The 21,663-nt window shown below is 36.6% G+C and overlaps 1 protein-coding gene and 1 pseudogene across 1 annotated transcript in view; both read right to left on the reverse strand.

Moving 5' to 3' along the window:
• Positions 1 to 21,663, reverse strand: part of PRIM2 (DNA primase subunit 2) — a 304,959-nt gene that overhangs the window by 70,053 nt on the left and 213,243 nt on the right.
• LOC113927822 lies at positions 10,849 to 12,273 on the reverse strand (annotated as a pseudogene).

Raw genomic sequence — 21,663 nt, forward strand, 5'->3', positions numbered from 1 at the left:
CAGTGATTCCAAAAATCAAATCATACTTATTTTTTCTACAATATATATGCCAAAAGTTATCTGTTTAGTTACAAGATTAGATCTACTTTATGTGAGTAAAAAAAGTTGAATCACTTTTGCTAACGAAAACACCCACATTTTTTTACAACAGTCTTCAAAAACTATCATGAAACTGGACATTCTGAGAACATAAGTGGCTACTGTGAATTACAGAATATGAATCTGCAATCATAGTAGTACACCCTAGCTCCTAATTATCACATAGGACAAGATTTTCAAACAAAATTTTTAATGCTTTTCATTTTTCGAACAAAATTCTCAATGCTTTAATTCCAATCATGCAATTAATTCAATTATAGAAAATATGTTGAGTGCAAGGTTTATTTTTCCCCTAAATGAACTGCAGTTTTAATAGGCAGAAGGCTGGCAAGAAGCTTTACAGTTCATCTAGGACATGCTGGAAAGCCACTTAAAACCTTTTCACTGTAATTCCTAGAAAGGAATCAACTCTTCCACTGTTAAATACCCAAGTACTTAACAATCAGAAAAATTATCTTAATGTTAGAATAACAATGCTGTTTATAACCAAGAAAAAGCCTCAAAACATAGAGAATTGTGATGCCAAGATTACTGATACTGAGTAGGAAAACATGATCAAGTTCATGAATTCTATAAGGAAATTAAAGACATTTGTTAGATGATCACAAAAGAAATAAATCATTTTCCACCATACAATACAAAGGATCAAACCAAAAAGCTGAAACAAAGGCATCTGGCTTGTACTATATAAACCTATATAAAACAGATTTTTTTTAAAGTCTTATAGACAGCTCTTTCATATCAGTTAACTTTGATTCCCAACATTTTCCCAGACAAGTGTTTCTATTAAGATTTTTTATTATGTTACATTAATCACCATACATTACATCATTAATTTTTGAGGTAGTGTTCCATGATTCACTGTTTGCATATAACACCCAGTGCTCCACGCAGAACGTGCCCTCTTTAATACCCATCACCAGGCTAACCCATCCTCCCACCCCCTTCCCCTCTAGAACCCCCAGTTTGTTTCTCAGAGTCCACAGTCTCTCATGGTTCGTCTCCCCCTCCGATTTCCCCCCCTTCATGTTTCCCTTCCTTCTATTACCTTTCTTAAAGATGTCACCATGGCTCAGCAGCTGCCATGGTGAGTTAACCAACTAAAAGATGGTTTCTCATGCACACACAACTCATTTCCACATCCACACGGAAATAGTGGGCAAGAATAACTAAGAGAGTTAACCAAAGACTGAGAACTGAAATGAAAGCTGGAGGTTTCTGAATTCACCTTAGAATTCACAGACAGGATTTGAACTTCAATATATAAATTTCTCTCATTTAATCTTACTTTTACTTCTTCAACTTTATATTCAATTTCTATTTTTTAAACAAAGTCTGAGTAATGAAAACAGATGAGAGTATTCAGAGAGAAAGGAAAGATCTTAAGTATAAATTAAATCTAAACTTAGAAATTTACATAATTATTAATGTTTTGTTTTCATTTTTTACTTAATGTTGCAACACTGATTTTAGTCCTATTACCTTAAAAAAGAAAATTATTAGAATTTGACACTCTCCACAAATACCACATGCTGTCAACATTCACAACTTCCTCCTCCTACCAAAAGGGCCATTACTTTCTTGCATGTTATTATGCATGAAATGAGTATTCGTTAACTATCTATAATTCTTTAAAGCAAGTAACAACAACAGCTACCATGCACAGAGCACCTACATGTGCCTGGCAGTGTGCTGGGCACTTGGCAGACATTGCTGCTACTTACAAGAACCAATGCAAAAAAAAAAAAAAAAGAACCAATGCAAAATAGTGATTATTATTCCCACATACAGATGAAGGCACAGAAATACCTTGGGGAAGGTAGCCTTGACCAACATCATAAAACGAATCTAGTCAAATCTTTATAGACCCAAACAATCATCACTGTGCTTTCTCTCATAACCAATATGGTTTATCCTAACTTTGATGCACTAATAATCTGTACTTTGGAAAGAATTCTCACTCCCAGGAAACTTACTTTAACCTTTGATCCTCACAAAAAAAGCAGGTATAATTTCCTTCCCTTTGGGGGAAGAAAAACAGAAGCCCAAAATGGTAATTTTTTTTTCAGAGCTCCCTAGACAAGAGGCAAGAGCCTTGTCTATGACCGCTGGCCTTCAGATCCAGCGTTCTTTCCAACACTGGAGCCTTACCAGAAATTGAAAAGACATGTATGTATCTGCATCAAAGTACCTGACAGGCACACTTCCTTGAAGACTCTGAAAGCTCCCCAATCTTCACATTTAATCACATAGTTGTTCACCATTTTTACTATTCCCTTAATGTCTTTGCAAGAATAGAAAGTAATACATTTTTCTTTATTTGAAAATCGAAACTGTTTAAATTAAAAAGCTATGATTACTGCTCCTAATTTTATTCTATTTAATCAGAACATTCTACAATAGCGTTTCATTTGCAAATACAGATTCTAGAGCATGTAGTAAACAAGTAATACTGGAAAGCTGGTTCAGCGAATAAACAGTGTTTTCTTTCATAAAATATTAATACAGGCCTGCAAACCTGTAGTTCTGCCCATGGTATCACTTCCTACCTCTGGCTAAGTGATACGGTTTCACATAAATAATGGGGGAGAAGACTGATAAAAACAGTTAACTCCTTACAGTAATAAGACCAAGTTACTTACTGCATTTGGGTCACATCATAACGAATCACATTATTGGTCACAGACACATGTGTCTGTGTACGTCTACATCTAAAAATGGGACTAACTGCACCCATTCTGATTCATATGGTCAAATACAAAGCATTTTCAAATATTCAGAAAAATCTTAAATGAGGTATTACACATACCTACAGCAAACTGTCCTTTTGAATATGGCTCAAAAGATACTTGACAATTCAAGCAATAAACAATGAAAAACCTTTCCTAACACTGTACAACAAATTGGAGAAGAAATGCCTATGAACAAATAGGAATAGTCTATGATCAAACCAAATGCATATACATATTTTCATTCAGTCTTAAAATGCCAACTGTAAGGAAATAATGCAAAATGAGAAGGTTATAAGCAGATTTCACATCTGGAAAATTACAATTATGATTTCCACTGCTTTAAAAAATGATGAAAATACTCTGCTGGAAAGATCCTTTAAAATTCGTCTTTAAAAGTCCTGCAAATATGACAAAGAAATGATTATAAACACAACCTAAATATGGTGATACCATCTCTCACACTAACAGGTAGAAAATGGATAAGGGGAAAAAAGGCAGTGCGTGTTTTGCTTTTCCCACATACTACACAATAAAGTATTTTATGTCCTGTTGAAAATATGACAATACATTTGATAGCTTTTCCTACTGTGCTCAAAGTTTTAAGATTCCAAAAAAGTTTTCCTCACATTAAGAAATTCAAACATAAAAAAATCTAAAATGCAGAGCATTCAGATTACAGGCATCTTTTCAACCACTATCCACCAATTCACTAAATAACTAATCCTATGTATGTAACTAAAAATTTAAAACAAGGTTTCTCTGCAGTTACAACTGTTATAGAAATGTAGCATCCACACTTTCATTCTTTAGAGTCAAGCTATTTCTTAGGTTTTCATGTAAGACCACCAAATACTGACCTGCAATCAAACTTTTAGCATCAACAGAACAACATCATGCTGTTAGGAAAACAATTACTATGTTATTTTGAATGTTTGGTTTGGACGGCTAGTAGAATTAAAAGTGTAGCTATGAAAAAGTTCTATTTCTGAAAAGCTAAATGATACTGAGTGCTTATTATATGCAAGGCACTGTTCTAAGCCCTTTACTTGTATCAACTTCATTGAATTCTTACAACAACCCTTTAAGACAGATAAGGAAACTAGAGCATGTAAAGATTAAATAACTTGGCAAAAGTCAGGTTATAGGTGCTAAGTGGTAAGAACAGGAATTTGAATCCAAGCAGTTTGATTCCTAAGCATTCGATTGCTCTAGAAAACTATCTCTGCCGTTTATCAGATAAAACTACTTACTCTCTTTATTCAGAGGAGGCGGTGGGAAGAGACAGAAAGGAAATGGGGATTATCCTAAATCACTCTACTTCTCATCCTTTAACTTCTGAACCAAAAACTTGGGATGCCAGTCCACTGGCTCCCACTGGTGTTGCGTCTGAGATAACCAGAATTGGTAAAAAACTTCGGTTTTGATTCTGAGCTAAGTTTATGACTTCAAGCGATTCATTTAATCTTTTGGGACTCAATCCCAATCTATAAAATGAGATTCAAAAATACTGCCTTCCTTACGAACTATATTTTTCAGGGTAACCAAATACCCAAGATGATTAGGGAACATTCCTTCAGAAGAATTCCAGCCAGTAAGCGTAGAAGTGAAAATAAGATAACTGATTTGGGAAAGATGATTCAGTGGATAAAAACATTAGATGAAAAGTTGAAGGGGAGCTTTACAATGGAGGCTCTGGATACTGATAAGCCTCCTGATATGACAATACGAAAAACAAGGTACCTCTTATGTAGAACTCTTGCCAAAAAGGTTGAACCTAAATTTACTTAAGTCTTTACGGCTAACTTCACTTACAAGTAAAATCGAAAATATGGTAACAAATGACACCACAGGAAGCAAACAAATCTAGAATGTGAAACACTCTATAGAACTGGCTAATTGCTTCATGGAGCTACAGACTGAAAACAAACAAATAAGCAAAAAAGGAAAAGAAAGAAAAGGGGACATTAAGTAAAGGATTACTAGAAGAAACTTAGGAGACAACAGCCAAATGTAACATATGACTAACATTTAGTTCCTGGTTCAAACAAATCGGGTTTTAAAAATATATATTTTTAGGCAACTGGGGAAATGTGGACTTGGCCTGGATAACAGATGTTATCAAAAATTATTGTTAATTCTGCCAAGTGGTAAGATAATGGTATTAGAGTTATGTAAGAAAATGCCCATATTTTCTAGACATACATAATAAGGTATGCGGGCATCACAGGACATAGTCTGAAACTTACTTTGAATTACTTCAGCTAGGGATGCCTGGGTGGTTCAGTTGGTTAAGTGTCTGCCTTTGGCTCAGGTCATGATCCCAGGGTCCTGGGATCGAGCCCAGGATCGGGCTCCCTGCTCAGTAGGGAGCCTGTTTCCTCCCTCTGCCTGCAGTTCCCCCTGCTTGTGCTCTCTCCCTGACAAGTAAATAAAGTCTTCAAAAAATATATATATAAATAAAATACGTCAGCTAAAATACAAAGAATTAAAAAAAATAAAAATAAATAAAATTCAAATAAAAAGTGATAAATAAATGAAACATGGAAAACACTACTAATTGGTGATGATACATATGTGATTTGTTTTTGCATGTTTGAAATTTTTCATAATGTAAACATTTTAAGAAGTATTTTCTCCATCTGTCTCATAAGCCACTGTGAAGATCACCGATCAAAAGTATATAAAAGTAGCTAAAATACACAAAAGGCGTTTGATGAACGTCAGGCTGGAAAACAAAGAAAAAAATTAAGGAATCCATGTTCTAAATTAGGAGTCTGTAAACTAGGTCCAGCCCACAGGACAAATTCAGAAAGCTGCCTGTTTTTGTTAATAATAACACAGTCTCACCCATTTGGTTAGATATTACCTACTTTTGCTTTCATGCTACAGAAGCAGGGTAAGTGCAACAGAAACCATACGCTCCACAGAGTCAAAAATTTTTACTATCTCTTCCTTCAAAGAAAGGCCACTTACTCCTGTTCTAAATTCCATATTTTTATTGTTTCTTTGGGAGGAAAGCTGGCCTCAAAAGATTTTCTGAGCCTTACTCCTTAGACTTTACCATGGACTTCCCTATGCTAGCCTCTCACAAATAAAAATAAAACCACCCACAAAGTAGGGTTTACTTTTTTCTATATTAAGTGAATAAAATCATTTCATAGCTTCAAGAGGTAGTTGCTACCTTTAGTAGATTTAGTAGCCTGCTACATCTAGAAGGTTTTAATAAAAGTAAACAAACAAGCCAAAAAAGCAGAGGTAAAAAAATTAAAAATATCTATTATTATGATTTTACTTCCAAGTTCCCTCAGTTTACTAAAATAGCCGGACGGAAACAGTATATTACATGTTTTAACACATTATAACCAAAGGGTGTTTTTGTTTAGAAAAGGAGGGAAGGAGAGAGGGAGGAAACATATACACAAACAATGCTGGGAATTTCCTTCTTATGAATCCAGGAAAGAACACTATAAGCCCATGGGCCATTTTTCCTAAACTATAAACTTCTGTATATTTTGGATTAATAGTTTAAACACATTCTTTGGCAGTCTTCAACTAAGCTTACATAACCTTCGGGTACACCCATGAGCTGATTAGTAATTTAAGGCCTGAGAAAAGCAAAGTTTCAGAGGGAAATACACTGAGACATGAATGAGTTTAATATGCAAGTACACTAGCTAAGGGGCATAATTAAAACTACATCACTCCTTTAAATCTACATAATTATGTCCCAAAGACATTCTCATTAGTATCTTTTACTTTGCCACTAAACCAGAAAGAGCCTCAGGTCTACAGGGTTGGGAAATAAATATAAAATAAAAAGTTAAGGAATATTCAAATCAAATAAAATATCTGCCAAATTCAATTACTGACCTTTCCTTTTGGAAGTTATTATAAAATCCACCAGTCAACCATCACTGCTAGTGAGTCCACAACAAAACAGACTACCACAACATCTGTAGATCACCTTTTACCCCAAATTTCCAAGGAGAAATGACCAGGAAGGTTTAATACACTATTTTTAACTTTAGAAGAGAGAAAGCGGCTTTTCCTGACACTAACACAACTGGAAATCTCTACTAACCAGCACTTCCTTTACTATGCAATGATAATTGATGTTCCTAATGATCAGCCTGCAGCAGTTCCAAATTCTGAAGTTCACTCTAAATCATTAAAAAGGAGATGAAATTATATTCAGTTACTTTTGGTAGTGAGTGCACTTCATAATATTCTCATTACTTTAAGATTAGTAATATATTTAAGATCCCAAGGATAACTGTCCATCAAGAGGCTGTTCAAGTCAGACATTCACAGGGGCCACACTGAGAAGCTCTTACATTATGGTTGACAGTACACAGAGAGAAAAAAAAAATCACTTCTCTCCAAATCTAGGGCATGAAACTCTATGAGGTGTTAACAGAAACTTTGTCCAGGGGCTTGAAAGAATTTTAAAGTCCTTTTAGGGAAAATATTGGCCTAAACAGTGACCCTGCTTCTGTTGACACTGATTCAATCTTCTGAGACAGAAGCTAGGGAAGCAATTAGAAAGCTATTGTAATAATCCAAGTAAGAGATGGTGATGGCATGCGTGGCTCAGCGCTGTGACAGTAGGGATAGTCAGAAATTATATACTTTTTAAGGTTGAGCCAAACGGATTTGCCGACAGCACAGGTATGAGAAAAAGAAAGGAGCCGAGGGGCACCTGGGTGGCTCAGTTGGTTAAGCGACTGCCTTCGGCTCAGGTCATGATCCTGGAGTCCCGGGATCGAGTCCCACATCGGGCTCCCTGCTCAGCAGGGAGTCTGCTTCTCCCTCTGACCCTCTTCCCTCTTGTACTCTCTGTCTCTCATTCTCTCTCTCAAATAAACAAACAAACAAACAAACAAACAAATAAATAAATAAATAAATAAATAAATAAAGGAGCCGAATATTGTGTACCTCAAGGTCTTTGAACTGCGCAACTAAGACAATGGAATTGCCCTTATCTGAGACGGAGAAGACTGCAGGAGGGACTGGACTGGGGTGGGCTGGTGGACCAGGAGCTCAGGGCTGGAGACTTCAAAGACTGAGCTGCTTCAAACACGATTGTGTTTGCACGATCTAGTGCACTTGGGAAATCAGGGCCTAGAGCTCAGGGAGAAGGCTAGGCTGAAGATACACATTAGAGGCCTTAAAAAGGGGAGTCCACCTACAGAATCAGTATAAAGTTTAAAAACGACATAAAAATACAAAACTATGCTGTGTCCTGGGGCATAAACTACTGGAAAAAGAATGGAATATTGCCTTAGGGATGCTAGGCGTCTAGGACATCTACATTGTCTAGTATCTCACGAACTCTTCTGAAATGGTTCTTTAAATTTTGATCAAAGGGTAAATGTATATTTGCCGCAACTGAAGAAAGATGATCACCATGACATCAATCAGATGGGACCCTGAGCCAAGTAGGTCACATATGACTTTGAGAAAGGCACAATGTGCTGCAGGTGGGAAGTACAGCTAAAACCAAAGAAAGACTGTGTGAATGCACTACAACAACTGGAACACTGAAGTTGGGCCGTCATCACTTGGAGCCCCAAGTGATTTTTTGCAATGATAACTTCCATGGATTCACCTTAAACCCTTTATGTGTGCAACCAAAAATTCAAGTAGCCAAAAGGTGGGGCAAACAAAGAGTTTGAGAGACACTGACCTAAAAGTTAGCATTCTGGCACTCAATGGAAAACTGAACTCTGAACAGATCTCATCTCAGCACTCCCCACCAACTTTCTTTGGATACCTGGTATTTTAAAGGAAAATCCAAACACATATATCGAGTAAACATTCATTTAGATTTTCTAATCTCTTTCCCTGTATTAAGATCACCAGACAGCAGTGAAACCAGCCTCTAATTTCTCAACATCTAGCAGGAATACTTTTACTGAGATTTAATAACATGCTCTCAGCTTTTACAAAGGTTCAATATAAGAATCATCCTGAGTGACAAATCTGTGTCCTTAGTCAAACCATACTTTAAAAGGTCCTCCATTATGTTACCAATAGCCTTTCTATAAACACTTCATAGATCATGAAATACTTATGTGTCCCAATTCTGTTATGTCCAAATCCTGTCATCTTTCGAGGTTCAATTCAAGCATCCATTTCCTCAGGAAGCCCTCTGCAAGTACCCTAGGTGGATGTAGTATCTCACTCTGGAGCTTGCCCTCATACTGTACTTATCACTTTCTATCCCGCATTGAGAACCAAGGGAAGAATATTTTATTATCTACTATACATTACTGTGCTAATAAGCAGTACACTATGAGTATTATATGCAATCTCCATACCAATGCCATTACTATCTTTATTTGAGGGATGAGAAAAGCAAAGTTGAGAGAGGATGACTCATCAGCCATACAGCTAAAAAGCAGCAGATGAGGTCTGAGCTCTGGTCTGATTCCAAAGTCTACGTTCTCCCTTGAGACCACATTGCCTTCCAAAACTACTGAACTACTCTGCTCTAGGCTAGTGATTTATTTATTATGTTATGAGAAAGGTTTCCAAGTATCCAATAAATGTTACTTGAATTTAAACCTGAAAAAAAAAACATAGTCTTCACCCTTCAAAAAGCTTATACTTAATTGGAAGGTAATTCAAAACTTGTATTAAGATACCAGTCTAGTATAGACTATATACCTCAAGGCTATGAGTCATGTCTTATGCATATTTTTTCATTCACAACCTCTTAAAACATTAGTATTTATAGAGAGGGTTTAATTAATATGAATATATAAGCTCTTCTGGTCTAAAAAAATTATACGTCTTTCCAAAAATGAGGATCACGGGATCTTCTTACCCCTTAGCTAAATGTAGGGCCCGCCTAGTAATTAAGTTACCCAAGTGTTTAGCAATGCCTATTTCTGTTTCTTTCAGTATTGTTTTTATTTTTCATCCTTCTAAGTGAAGAAGACAATACCATCAAGGCAATCTAGTGTTTGTGGTATAGCCTATCCAGAAAACAGAAAGATTATGTGAACCTTGCAGCTTCTACTTACTAGGAAATTCACTGAGCTTCAGGATGTCTCTTTGCAAAATTCGAATAATGATAAGAATACCCACTCTCATATGATGAATTCCTGAAAATTAAGTAAGAATATTTACAGAAAGTGCCGGGCACACTGCAGGACTCAATAAATGCTAACATTCCCCATTCTAACAAATTACTACAGATGGCTTAACTATGCCAGAGGATAGCAAGCTTACCCCAAATCAGTCATCTTTTCTAAGAGTCAGTTAAAACATTTGTTTTTAAGAAAAAGAATAATATTTTCTTACTTCATTTGTCTCTATCAACAACCTTAAATATTATATCCCCTATGGATGGCTACTCTTTCCTTCACTGTAGATAAACCCTACAAACAGTATAGAAAGTATTTTCCTTTAGGATTTTGGTTTATCTTCACAAAGAGAAAATACCACAGGCCATTCACCCTGGCACTCAGGGTCCACTTGCTCTGAGGATGAGCCACCTTATAAGCAACAGTCAGAAGAGCAAATTATCTGGCTGGAGGGGTTCCCTGAAAGAATGACAACATGTTCCTGATCTTTTATGATCTTTTATCTTTCACATTCCTTATACTTTTTAATTGAGAAGTATGTCTTTATTACTACAGCTAAATTCAAATGTGAAGGGAAAAGAAAAAAAAAAGTAGCACATCTTGGAACTTTTAATGAGGAAAACGAATAGCTTGACATAGTAAAGACGATTTTCTTTTTTTTTTTTTTCCCTCATTAAACTTTTGTTTTAATGGGTCTCAAAATTCTGTGACAGATTTTTGGTCAAGTTGTTTCCATTAAAAAGTACTGATTTTAAAAACGAGTAACTTAAAACTGCCACACACACACACACACACACACACACAAAACAAATGGTCCACAAAACATTCTCCTTTCCTTCTGAAGGTTTTACGATGCATTGTTATCATTAACCAGTCTTTTACTATTAAACTTAAATGGCCAATTGACACAAACAGTTCTGAGACCGTTCTTCCACCTCTGATTAAGACTGGGGTGGCCGGTATTGGGGATAATATTCATTTAGCCTTCTGAGCTTTCTAGGCAGACTCGGTGACCTTGCCACTCCAGCTGCCTTCTTGTCCACTGCTTTGATGACACCCACAGCAGCCATCCGACTCATGTCACGAACAGCAGAACGGCCCAGAGGAGGATAGTCAGAGAAGCTCTCAACACACATAGGCTTGCCAGGAACCATATCAACAATGGCAGCATCACCAGATTTCAAGAACTTGGGACCATCTTCCAACTTTTTTCCAGAACGACAATCTATCTTCTCCTTCAGCTCAGCAAACTTGCAAGCAATGTGAGCTGTGTGACAATCCAGCACAGGTGCATATCTAGCACTGATTTGGCCTGGATTGTTCAGGATAATCACCCAAGCTGTTGCTTCCATTGGTGGGTCATTTTTGCTGTCACCGGCCACATGGCCACGACAAACATCTTTGAGAGATAACGTTCTTGACATTGAAGCCCACCTTGTCCCCAGGAAGAGCCTCACTCAAAGCTTCACGGTGCATTTCAACAGACTTCACTTCAGTTGTAACATTGACTGGAGCAAAGGTGACCACCATGCCAGGTTTAAGAACACCAGTCTCCACTTGGCCCACAGGGACAGTACCAATACCACCAATTTTGTAGACGTCCTGGAGAGGCAGATGCAAGGGCTTGTCAGTTGGACGAGTTGGTGGCAGGATGCAATCCAGAGCTTCAAGCAGTGTGGTTCCACTGGCCTTCCCATCTTTACAGGTGACTTTCCATCCCTTGAACCAAGTCATGTTAGCACTTGGCTCCAGCATGTTGTCACCACTGCAACCAGAAATTGGCACAAATGCTACTGTGTCAGGTTGTAGCCAATTTCTTAATGTAGGTGCTGACTTCCTCAACGATTTCCTCGAATCTCTTCTGGCTGTAGGGTGGCTCAGTGGAATCCATCTTGTTAACACCAACAATTAGTTGTTTTACAGCCCCAGTGTGTAAGTCAGAAGGGCATGCTCATGGGTCTGCCCATTCTTGGAGATAGCAGCTTCAAATTCACCGACACCAGCAGCAACAATCAGGACAGCACAGTCAGCCTGAGATGTCCCTGTAATCATGTTTTTGATAAAATCTCTGTGTCCCGGGGCATCAATGATGGTCACATAATACTTGCTGTTCTCGAATTTCCACAGGGAGCTATCAATGGTGATACCATGTTCACGTTCAGCTTTCAGTTTATCCAAGACCCAGGCATACTTGAAGGAGCCCTTTCCCATCTCAGCAGCTTCCTTCTCAAATTTTTCGATAGTTGGTCGATCCCACCACATTTGTAGATCAGATGACCAGTAGTGTTAGACTTGCCCGAATCTACGTGTCCAATGACGACGAGGTTGATGTGAGTCTTTTCCTTTCCCATTTTGGTTTAGGTTGAGGGGTGGTTTTCACGACACCTGTGTTCTGGCGGCAAACCCGTTGCAAAAAAGCAGTAAAGACCATTTTCAACCAAACACATATTAAGGAAAGACTAGGTGTACAGCATTTTATCCAGTGCAAAGAGGTTGGTGGAGTCTCTGGCTACTTAGACACTTAAAATCTAGTTGAGATTAAAAGGGATGTTCAGGGAAGTAGCTGATGCTGGCTCAGATATTCAGGAAGAGATAGCACAGGGGCTGGGCCTTAGATGATAAACACAAAGCTTTCTTTGGCTCTTGTTTAAACTAAATTTAATTCATCCCCAGTAGTACTGAAATTAATTCCATCTAGCTGCCCCTTGATTATTCAGAATCATCACAAAGTGCAATCTCTCCCTCTTTTCTAGATAATACATTTATCCATGCTATCGGAAGACTAAAATTATCTTTAAAAAAATCACATAAAATTTTGTTAGTGACCTTGAATGTCAACATCTAAATCTAACAAAAATATAGCTTTTAAAATAACATTATGTGTAAACCATATGTGCTATGGAGTCCATAAGAAAGGAATTATTATTGTTGGCTGAAATGAAACAATATGGTTATAAACAGAGACTAAATGGGATTGCCACAGTATCATTCAAACTGCATCCTTTGTGTAAAAGGCCTCAAGGTTCAATCAACAAAATTAATAATTAAAATACATAAAACCGTAGCAGATAATCATCATCATAAAACAGTGTTAAAATAATCTGTGTTGACTTATCAGAAAGAGCCCCTTATTAAAGACAGATTATTTATTTATTTACTTACTTACTTACTTACTATTCCTAGAAGGTCCGTAAATTGGAGAACAACAGTAAAAGATAGAGAATGTCTTACATAGGGTATATCTTGGAAATCATCTTGGCTCTAGTTCTTTTCTGTAAGAATTTAGAACTGTAAAAACATACCGTTTGAATTCATGTGTGGCCAAGGCAATGCTTTCCAAAGGATTAAGGAAGCAATAATGGGACAGGAAGTATAAGTGTTATGACATCCTTGAAACTCCAAGGATCAAGGTGTTTCTGTAGTCACAGTATCACTAAAGAATGAGGACACCCAGACATCAAAGCAAGTAGGAGAGTCAAGGCTTTCCTGGTAAGTTAATATAGGCATACCAGGAAGCAAGAAGAAAGGGAAACCAAAGTGCATGTAACATTAGCCAAAAAGAGGAACCACCCCCACCTTTAAAGACAGAAAGAATGGGACATTTCCTGGAAAATGAGGAAAAATAGTTCATAATCTCTTTTTGAATCATCTTGAGTGAAATCATTTTTGTTAGTGAATATTATATTCAAATAAACTGATAAAAATGACTATGTCTTGGGCGCCAGGGTGGCTCAGTCATTAAGCATCTGCCTTCGGCTCAGGTCATGATCCCAGGGTCCTGGGATCGAGTCCCACGTCGGGCTCCCTGCTCGGTGGGAAGCCTGCTTCTCCCTCTCCCACTTACCTTGCTTGTGTTCCTGCTCTCCCTATCTCTGTCTCTGTCAAGTAAATAAATAAAAATCTTAAAAAAAAAAAAAAAAGACTATGTCTTAAATTTTTGATTTCCTAAATAAATACTTTCAAGGGGAATTTTTAAATAGTTTTAAAAACTGAAGGTAGAATTAAAAGTGTAACTGTGATGAAATTCATATCCAAGAGAATTTATCAACATACATTTTTTCTTCCCTATTTGGGTAGAGAAACATCACATCTATGATAAAATTTAAAACCATCAAAGGGGAAAGAAAGCACGGTTCATCTTTAAATTTGTTTAAAAGTATTATCATTAGGGGCTCCTGGGTGGCTCAGTCATTAAGCGTCTGCCTTCGGCTCAGGTCATGATCTCAGGGTCCTGGGATCCAGTCCCACATCAGGCTCTCTGCTCCGCGGGAAGCCTGCTTCTCTCTCTCCCACTCCCCCTGCTTGTGTTCCCTCTCTTGGTGTGTCTGTGTCAAATAAATAAATAAAATCTTTAAAAAAAAAAAGTATTATCATTAGACCTAAATTACCATAGTTATACAAATAAAAATGTCTTTAATGCACAGTTCCAGTGAGATGTCAGTTTTTATCATTCTGATTTTACCTTTATATATCCATTAACTAAATAATATCACTTAGCCACTACCTAAGCTAATGACAATGATGTATTGTTTCATAAATATTTACTCATTCTGAAAAATGCTGTTTTCCACTACACTGTCTAAATAAATCTAACAGGATAAAATACAATTTATTTGCAGAGTTTTTAATACTACTATGCAGCATATCTGAAATGAATTTTCATCATGCAGTTTATTTTGAAAAGCTATGGGAAATAAGTGTTTATTTATAAAAAGAACTTCTCACTAAAAAATTGCCCAAGGAAGGAGAAGAAAAGACAGTTGGAGAGAGAGAAAGCTAGGATTTTTTGCATGGTGATGACAAAGCTGATTTGCCAGAGGCAGAGCTAGGATTTAAGTGTGTAAGGAATGATATTTACTTTTTTGAGGTCTATGTGAAAATTCAGAGAATGAGGATGACGTATAGGAATCTACTGGAACCGCTGAGGAAGTGTTAGACAGTGAGTCTAAACCAATGCAAAGGAAAAAGAGAAAAGCTGAAATAAAAGGCCTTTAGGTACAAAGATGTGGTGAAAAATTAAAGGACATAGTAGCTTAAAAAGGATCAATTTAGCTCAAGACTGATGGACAATATTATAGACATCAATCATCTCTCTTTGGGATATTTTTCCAGTGGTTGGATAAAAAGATAAGCCAGAGTTCTTTTGAGACTGAGATTTTAGCAGGAAAATCATCTTTCCCTTTCTCAAACTTCAGGACCTTGACTAATTCATGGTATCCTCAGGTCTAGGTGTGATTATCAGAGTGTTACTTTACTTACCCCACTAAGCTATTGGGATCAAAGGCCTGAGAAAGCCCCAATCAGTCCAAGAGTGATCACAAAGCCTGATGCCTCATTTACAACCATAACCTTCCAAAACAAAGGGTCTGAAACCTGAGATGCAGTGAGCTCAGTATAGGCCCTGGTATATGCAAAGGCCCACTAAGGCTTGGCTTCTTGTCTGATTTCTACTAAGTTTGCCCAAGTCTTATAGACTGGGAGTCAGCCTCAACCTGTAAGGGTGCTCCATTGTCTCCTGCTGGCCTCTCCTGAACCACTAACTTTTGGACTAAATCTGGTTTCACTACAGCTCAACTTCCAGAGACCCAAACCACAGTATCTAAGGGTTCTAAAATCCAGTATTTCTGGATACATTTGGACTGTTTTCCTTGCCACAAGTTTTCTTCGTTGTAAAATGGTAAATACCAAGATTTGCCCATTCCAATTCTACTAAGATATGATAAATAACAATAATGCCAAGCCTAGAGCTCTTATGCACAACCAAACTCAAGCTGTGGTTAAAATGTCATCTTTTGTTTAAGTTTTCCCTGACTATCCTATTCAAAACTACATTCCCTATCTTCTCTGAAAAACTTTCTCCATAGCATCTATCACCAAAAATATGTAATATATTTATTTCTTTATTGCATCTCTCCCACCAGAATATAAACTCCAGAGGGTTGATATTTTTGTCTATTTTGTTCACTGCTATACCTCCAGTATCTAGAAGAGTGTCTGGGACATAATACTCAATAAATATTTGTTAAATGGCTGAATAAAATACACTCTTAACATAGCCACCCAGAAAAAGACAGCTCAGCCTGGACATACCTGAGATAGTACAAAAGAAAATGACAAGTTTATTCTGAGGATCCTAGGTCAAAATCAATCTACTTCTTAGGGTCCCTCATCAATATCACCCCCAACATACACATTTTTTAACCTGAGTATCTATGCCTCATCCTTTGCTGAACCTATATTCTCACTTAAAAGCCTTTCTTCACTAGGATTTTTGCCAGTCCAAAACATTAACCATCTAGACCTCCTCTTGAGCAAACATCCCTCGATGTCTTACCTGATTAGGGTTCCTACATCTCTGACTGAGCTGAATACAACCATAACCACACCTTTAAGGCACAATCATTCTCCGAGTCCCCACGGCTATGGAAACTTACAATCTCTTACTATAAAGAGAAATGCAAGTTGACAGGTGCAAAATAGCTGTTTGGTTATTTTTTTTCAATGAAATGAAATCCTACTTTATACAGAAGTAAACTAACTGGAAAGATGAGGCCAAGTATTTATTTTTTAAAGTAAAACAAAAAAAATCAAGGAAGATTTATAAGAATATGATGAATGATAGAGACATAAAGGGTTAAGAAAGCCAAGAATATACCTTCTCCACATACCAGGTCCTTCAGAGTTCCTAACTAATAAATCTTCCAAACAGGAAAAAAAAAAAAAATCCCTCAGTATCAGAAGTCTGACCCATTTTAGAACTTACTCATACCCAATTTATTTGGAGACAATTTACCATCAATACATGGTAATTAAGACATACTCTGTGAAACGTTAAACTGGTACCTTATTGTCCTTCTCTTCTAAAAGCAATGCATACATGAACAACAAAATTTTAACCTGATTTTTAAAATGCCGGATAAAGTGTCATTTTAATACAACCTAATCCATAAGGTATCACGGATAAGACAACAGTTATAAATAAATGATTAAAGTTTAAGTCTTCTACTTTTTACCTCATTTTCATAATTTAAGAATTGAAAAGCATTTGGAGTAGAACACCAAAAGCAATTACTTACTAAAGTTAATTTTTTCCAGAATAGTGTTGGGAGGGAGGGATAATAACATCTGTTTTATTCTAACAATAGGCTTAACACACTACATAATTTAATTGAAAATTTGACTAGCTAGCCTCTTGACAGACAATTCATGAAATCAAGTCCAACCTGCTCGAGTCAATGTTTAAATATTAATTCTTCTACTGTGTTATCTAAAATTTGTATTCCAAATGCAATGGAAGACATGGAGATAAGACATATGCCCTTAAATATGCACTTTATCATACATTAAAATGTTGAGAGAATATAACAGAAATTTTGCACAAATAAAACTTTAAAAAATATACGCCAGATGACTTGGTAACTGTTAAAGGTACCTTTAAAACTGGTACCCAAGAACAACAGTGAGATTAGACTACTTTTGCAAGAAACTATTTTTTATTGCATTCAAATTACTTTCCTAGGATATCACTGGTGTGAATATTCAAGCAAAACAAAGTTGCTTTGAAAGAAAACCAAAAACATAACCAATTATTATAATTAACATAACCAATTAGTAAACTATTAAGGTTTCAGTCTACAAGTTAAAGGTTTATAAATACATTGAGAAAACATGTGAATGATTATAGAATAATATTTATTGTTTTTAAATTATTATTAACTAATATTGGTTTAACACTTTACAGATTACATAGTATTTCATGTATCTATTTAATTCTTTGCAACACTTTAGCAGGCATTACTACTGTCCCCATTTTAACTGATGATATGATTGAAGCTCAGGTGATTAAATAAAACTGAAAACCTCTGTTCTTAATTGTGTCCTCTTAAGTCTGTATGGTTGGTCACACCAATGTCTATCTAAACAACATTATCTATTCTTCTTGAGAGTACTGGGGAAAGCACAGGGTTTGGAATAAAATGGACTGGGTTCTAACTGGGGATGTACTACCTCTGCCACCTGGGGAAAACTCATTAAACTCTCCATAAAAGGAGGATTAATATTTATCTTGCAGTGTTGTTGTGAGATTAAAGGAAATAAGGAACATAGGAAGGATTTAGTAACAGCATGCCTGTTTTGCCAGTTCCTGAACCTGAATAAATTTTACCTTCTGCCCTTTCTGCTTCTGCTCTAAGGGCATAAGACATTGCTAGGAAAAGCAATATAAAGCGCTGACTTAGCCAATTACAAATTTATGGCCTAGTACTATATTCTCATTAGTAAATGAGACCTAAATAATACCTATTCCCTAGGACTATTTTAAGGATTCCATGAGACGGTGCATGTAAAGTATTAATTATAGTGCTTGGCATATGCTAGGCTCTCAATAAATGATCAAATTGTAATCATTCCGTAGTTTAGCAATCGTTTTATTTATTTTAGGTGAACTCCTTAGCATCTTTCCAGAAAGTGTTATTCTACACTCTCTTCAACTTCCCTTAAGCCTTAATTGCACCAGATCCTTCTGGTAAATAAATTGCCTGCCTACTTTACTGAAAAGATGGGCAGTCAGCATGAGCTTCCCCAGCTCTTCTTCCTTCCTTCCAACACTTCTTTACCACCTTAAAATCTCTCGTACACTCTTCAGGTCTCAGACAAATAGGGATCCTCACTAAACTCTGTATGTAATTCATTCATTCACTCAACAAATTTTATTGAACAGCTATGACCTTGCACGTGCTGTGCCAAGTGCTGAATGTCTGGTGGTAAAAAAAGGCAGAAATGGTCCCTACTCTCAGGGAGCATCATACGGGAGGGCAGATTTATACTATAAATATATGTTTACAAATTACCTTTCTTTTCCTTGTTTCCTCAATTATTCCCAGCACATCTCCATTTCCAAGAGTTTCACTGATTCTGCCCATGTGAGCATGAAAACAATCTTTCCTTGGCCCAGTCGTCCTCTATAGCTAATGTTCTATTTCTTTTCTTCCTGACTTCTCGAGACTTCTAGAATAAATACTCTATTTCCATTGCCTCCATTTCCACATATGGTCAATGAGACTAGGAAATCTGTCTTCTGTTCTTTTCCTAGAATGACTTTCTAAAAACAATATCCATGCTGAAAGTAGCAAGTACAGCTTACTTTTGAAATTCTCCTCTTTTTTTAAAAAAAGTGCCCAGGGGGCACCTGGGTGGCTCAGTCGTTAAGCGTCTGCCTTCAACTCAGGTCATGATCCCATGGTCCTGGGATCGAGCCCCGCGTCGGGCTCCCTGCTCCATGGGAAGCCTGCTTCTCCCTCTCACACTCCCCCTGCTTGTGTTCCCTCTCTCACTGTGTCTCTCTGTAAAATAAATAAAATCTTTAAAAATAAATAAATAAAATTAAATAAAAAAAATAAAATTAAAAAAATGTGCCCAGGACCCCAGACTCTTTCCCCCCTTTTACTCCAATATTTCTGATAAATTCTGCTTTTACTTTAGGTTCCTCCATTTCCATTTCAAACAGTGGGTATTCCCTCACAGTTGACTCCTCTGCTCTCTAAATTTCTCTCTATACTCTCCATTCACCAGCTTATTTACCTTCAAAGGATTTTTCTCTCATTTTTATTCCAATGACTCCCAAATCCACATGTCCATGTTTCTTCTTACATTCTTACAGAACAGTGCCTTTCACAATATAAGTACTCAATAAACAATCACAGAATGAAGTCAGGAACAAACAAGCCAATCAATCAACCAACAAGAATTTCTACTTGGACATCATTTCAAATTTACACCTAAAACCAACCTCATGATCAACTTCTCCTCCACTCTAATCCCAGACAATTCAGCTCCCTGCCCATCACTTATGTCAATGGAGCTTCTAACCTTTCTAAATTACTTAGGCTGATCACCTGCGTTAAATTTCATTCTTTCCTCATGCTGCTCTATAAACTATTCCTCAAAACATTTCTTAAATCCACCTTTTCCACTTTGTTCTTATCACTATCACAATAAGACCTAACCTGGTCAACTATTTATCCCATTCCTACTCTCTCCCCATTTCAAGTGTGCATGCATTCTCCAGATTAGTCTTCTGAAAAAATAACTCCCCTCCCATTTAAAATTCACTAATGACTTCTTTCTCTTGACTAAAACCAAAGGTCTTTTAAAGCAACTACATTCTGGCACTTATCTTTCTTCTCTTTTTCTCCCTCCTCACCCCTACTATTTTTCTAAATTCTATACCACAAATAAACTAGAATAGTATTTTTTAAACATTTTTAAGTAGCAAAATCCTCCATTTAAGTGAAATCTTACACAGAATTCCAACATATGAAAGTAGATGAAGACACAAATATACTTCTTAAAGGGGAGAGGGAGAGCAGGGCATAATTCAGACAACTCAATCTCCCTGTGACTTTCTTTCTGCCCCCTTTTGCTAATTGAACCCAAGAACACAGCCTGAAATACATTCCATTAGTTGATATCCCTTGAAAATTTCCTAAAACATAAACTATCTCTGTTGGAATTTGGTCCCTAATTCCCTTCTTCCCCCTTAATTTCCCTCTCCATTCCAGGTGCATGAAACCTCTTAATAAGCCAGCACCTAATTTTATTCTACCTGTGGAAACCTAACTGATTACTCCATGTCAAGCTAATCTCTCCTTCCCAGGAATTCCTAGACTAAGAATAGCTAGCACTTACTATATGTAAGAATCTATACCAAACCTTGACTGAATCCTCACCATAATTAATAAAGTACAGAGACATATCTGTGTATCTACATACACACATGTAATTATCATCCACATTCTATAGATAAGGACACATATCAGGTGATTTGCCAAAGGTCTGTATATAGTGCAACCAAATCTGAACTCAGTCTGACTCCAAATCTGGACTCTCTATTCGTTCTTTCCAACCTTTTTCACGTCACTAAGCACACATAAAATGATATCTGTAAGGCACTCTACAATAAACGGAAGAAACTACTCACAGCCGAAGGCAATTAGCTTTGAGAAACCCAGGTCCAGCCCAGCTTCCTCAAGTGTTCATGGGATGAACACTGGAGATACTGGAAATTCATTAGCAGTACACCAGATAAGAAACTACTGTACATATTCGTTCATTTAGTATACACTGGTACATGCCATGTAGTAGGGATTCAAATATATATGTGTGGGTTTTTGATAAAGGACAACATATTGTGCTCAAATTGCCAGAGAAGAACAAATGAGCGCTGAAGATTTTCAATGTCTATATTTTGATAAGCTAATAACCAATTTATACATCTTGCCTTTGCTTTTAATTTGCCCTTTACATACTTGACATATATCTGACAATTAATGTATCACTGGATTCCATAATAAGTTCCTGTTGTTTAAGGTGCTCAGTCTGTAGTATTTTGTTATAGCAGCTCTGGCAAAGAAGACATAATAAAGTGTCATTATAAAATTTAGTTGGTAAATATTCTTTGTTCTATAATTTATCTTTTCTAGGAAGAAGCAAACCAAGAAATAAACATTAAAAAACTTGATTCATGGCACAGAAGGGACAAAAAAAACGTATTTCCAAAATAAAATGTTACTAGCTAGTAACATTTATCCAATAAATAAGGAATAGGGAGTGGGAATCTGAGTATTGTGAACAGACAGAGAAACAGCTCTTGGGTTTCTAGTGATAAATGGTCTATCTAAAAATGCTCAATGACAGAATCCACATGACACAATACAAAACATCTAAAATTGTTTTGTTTTCAA

This window comes from Zalophus californianus, chromosome 7, assembly GCF_009762305.2.
Source record: "Zalophus californianus isolate mZalCal1 chromosome 7, mZalCal1.pri.v2, whole genome shotgun sequence".
Taxonomy (NCBI): Eukaryota; Metazoa; Chordata; class Mammalia; order Carnivora; family Otariidae; genus Zalophus; species Zalophus californianus.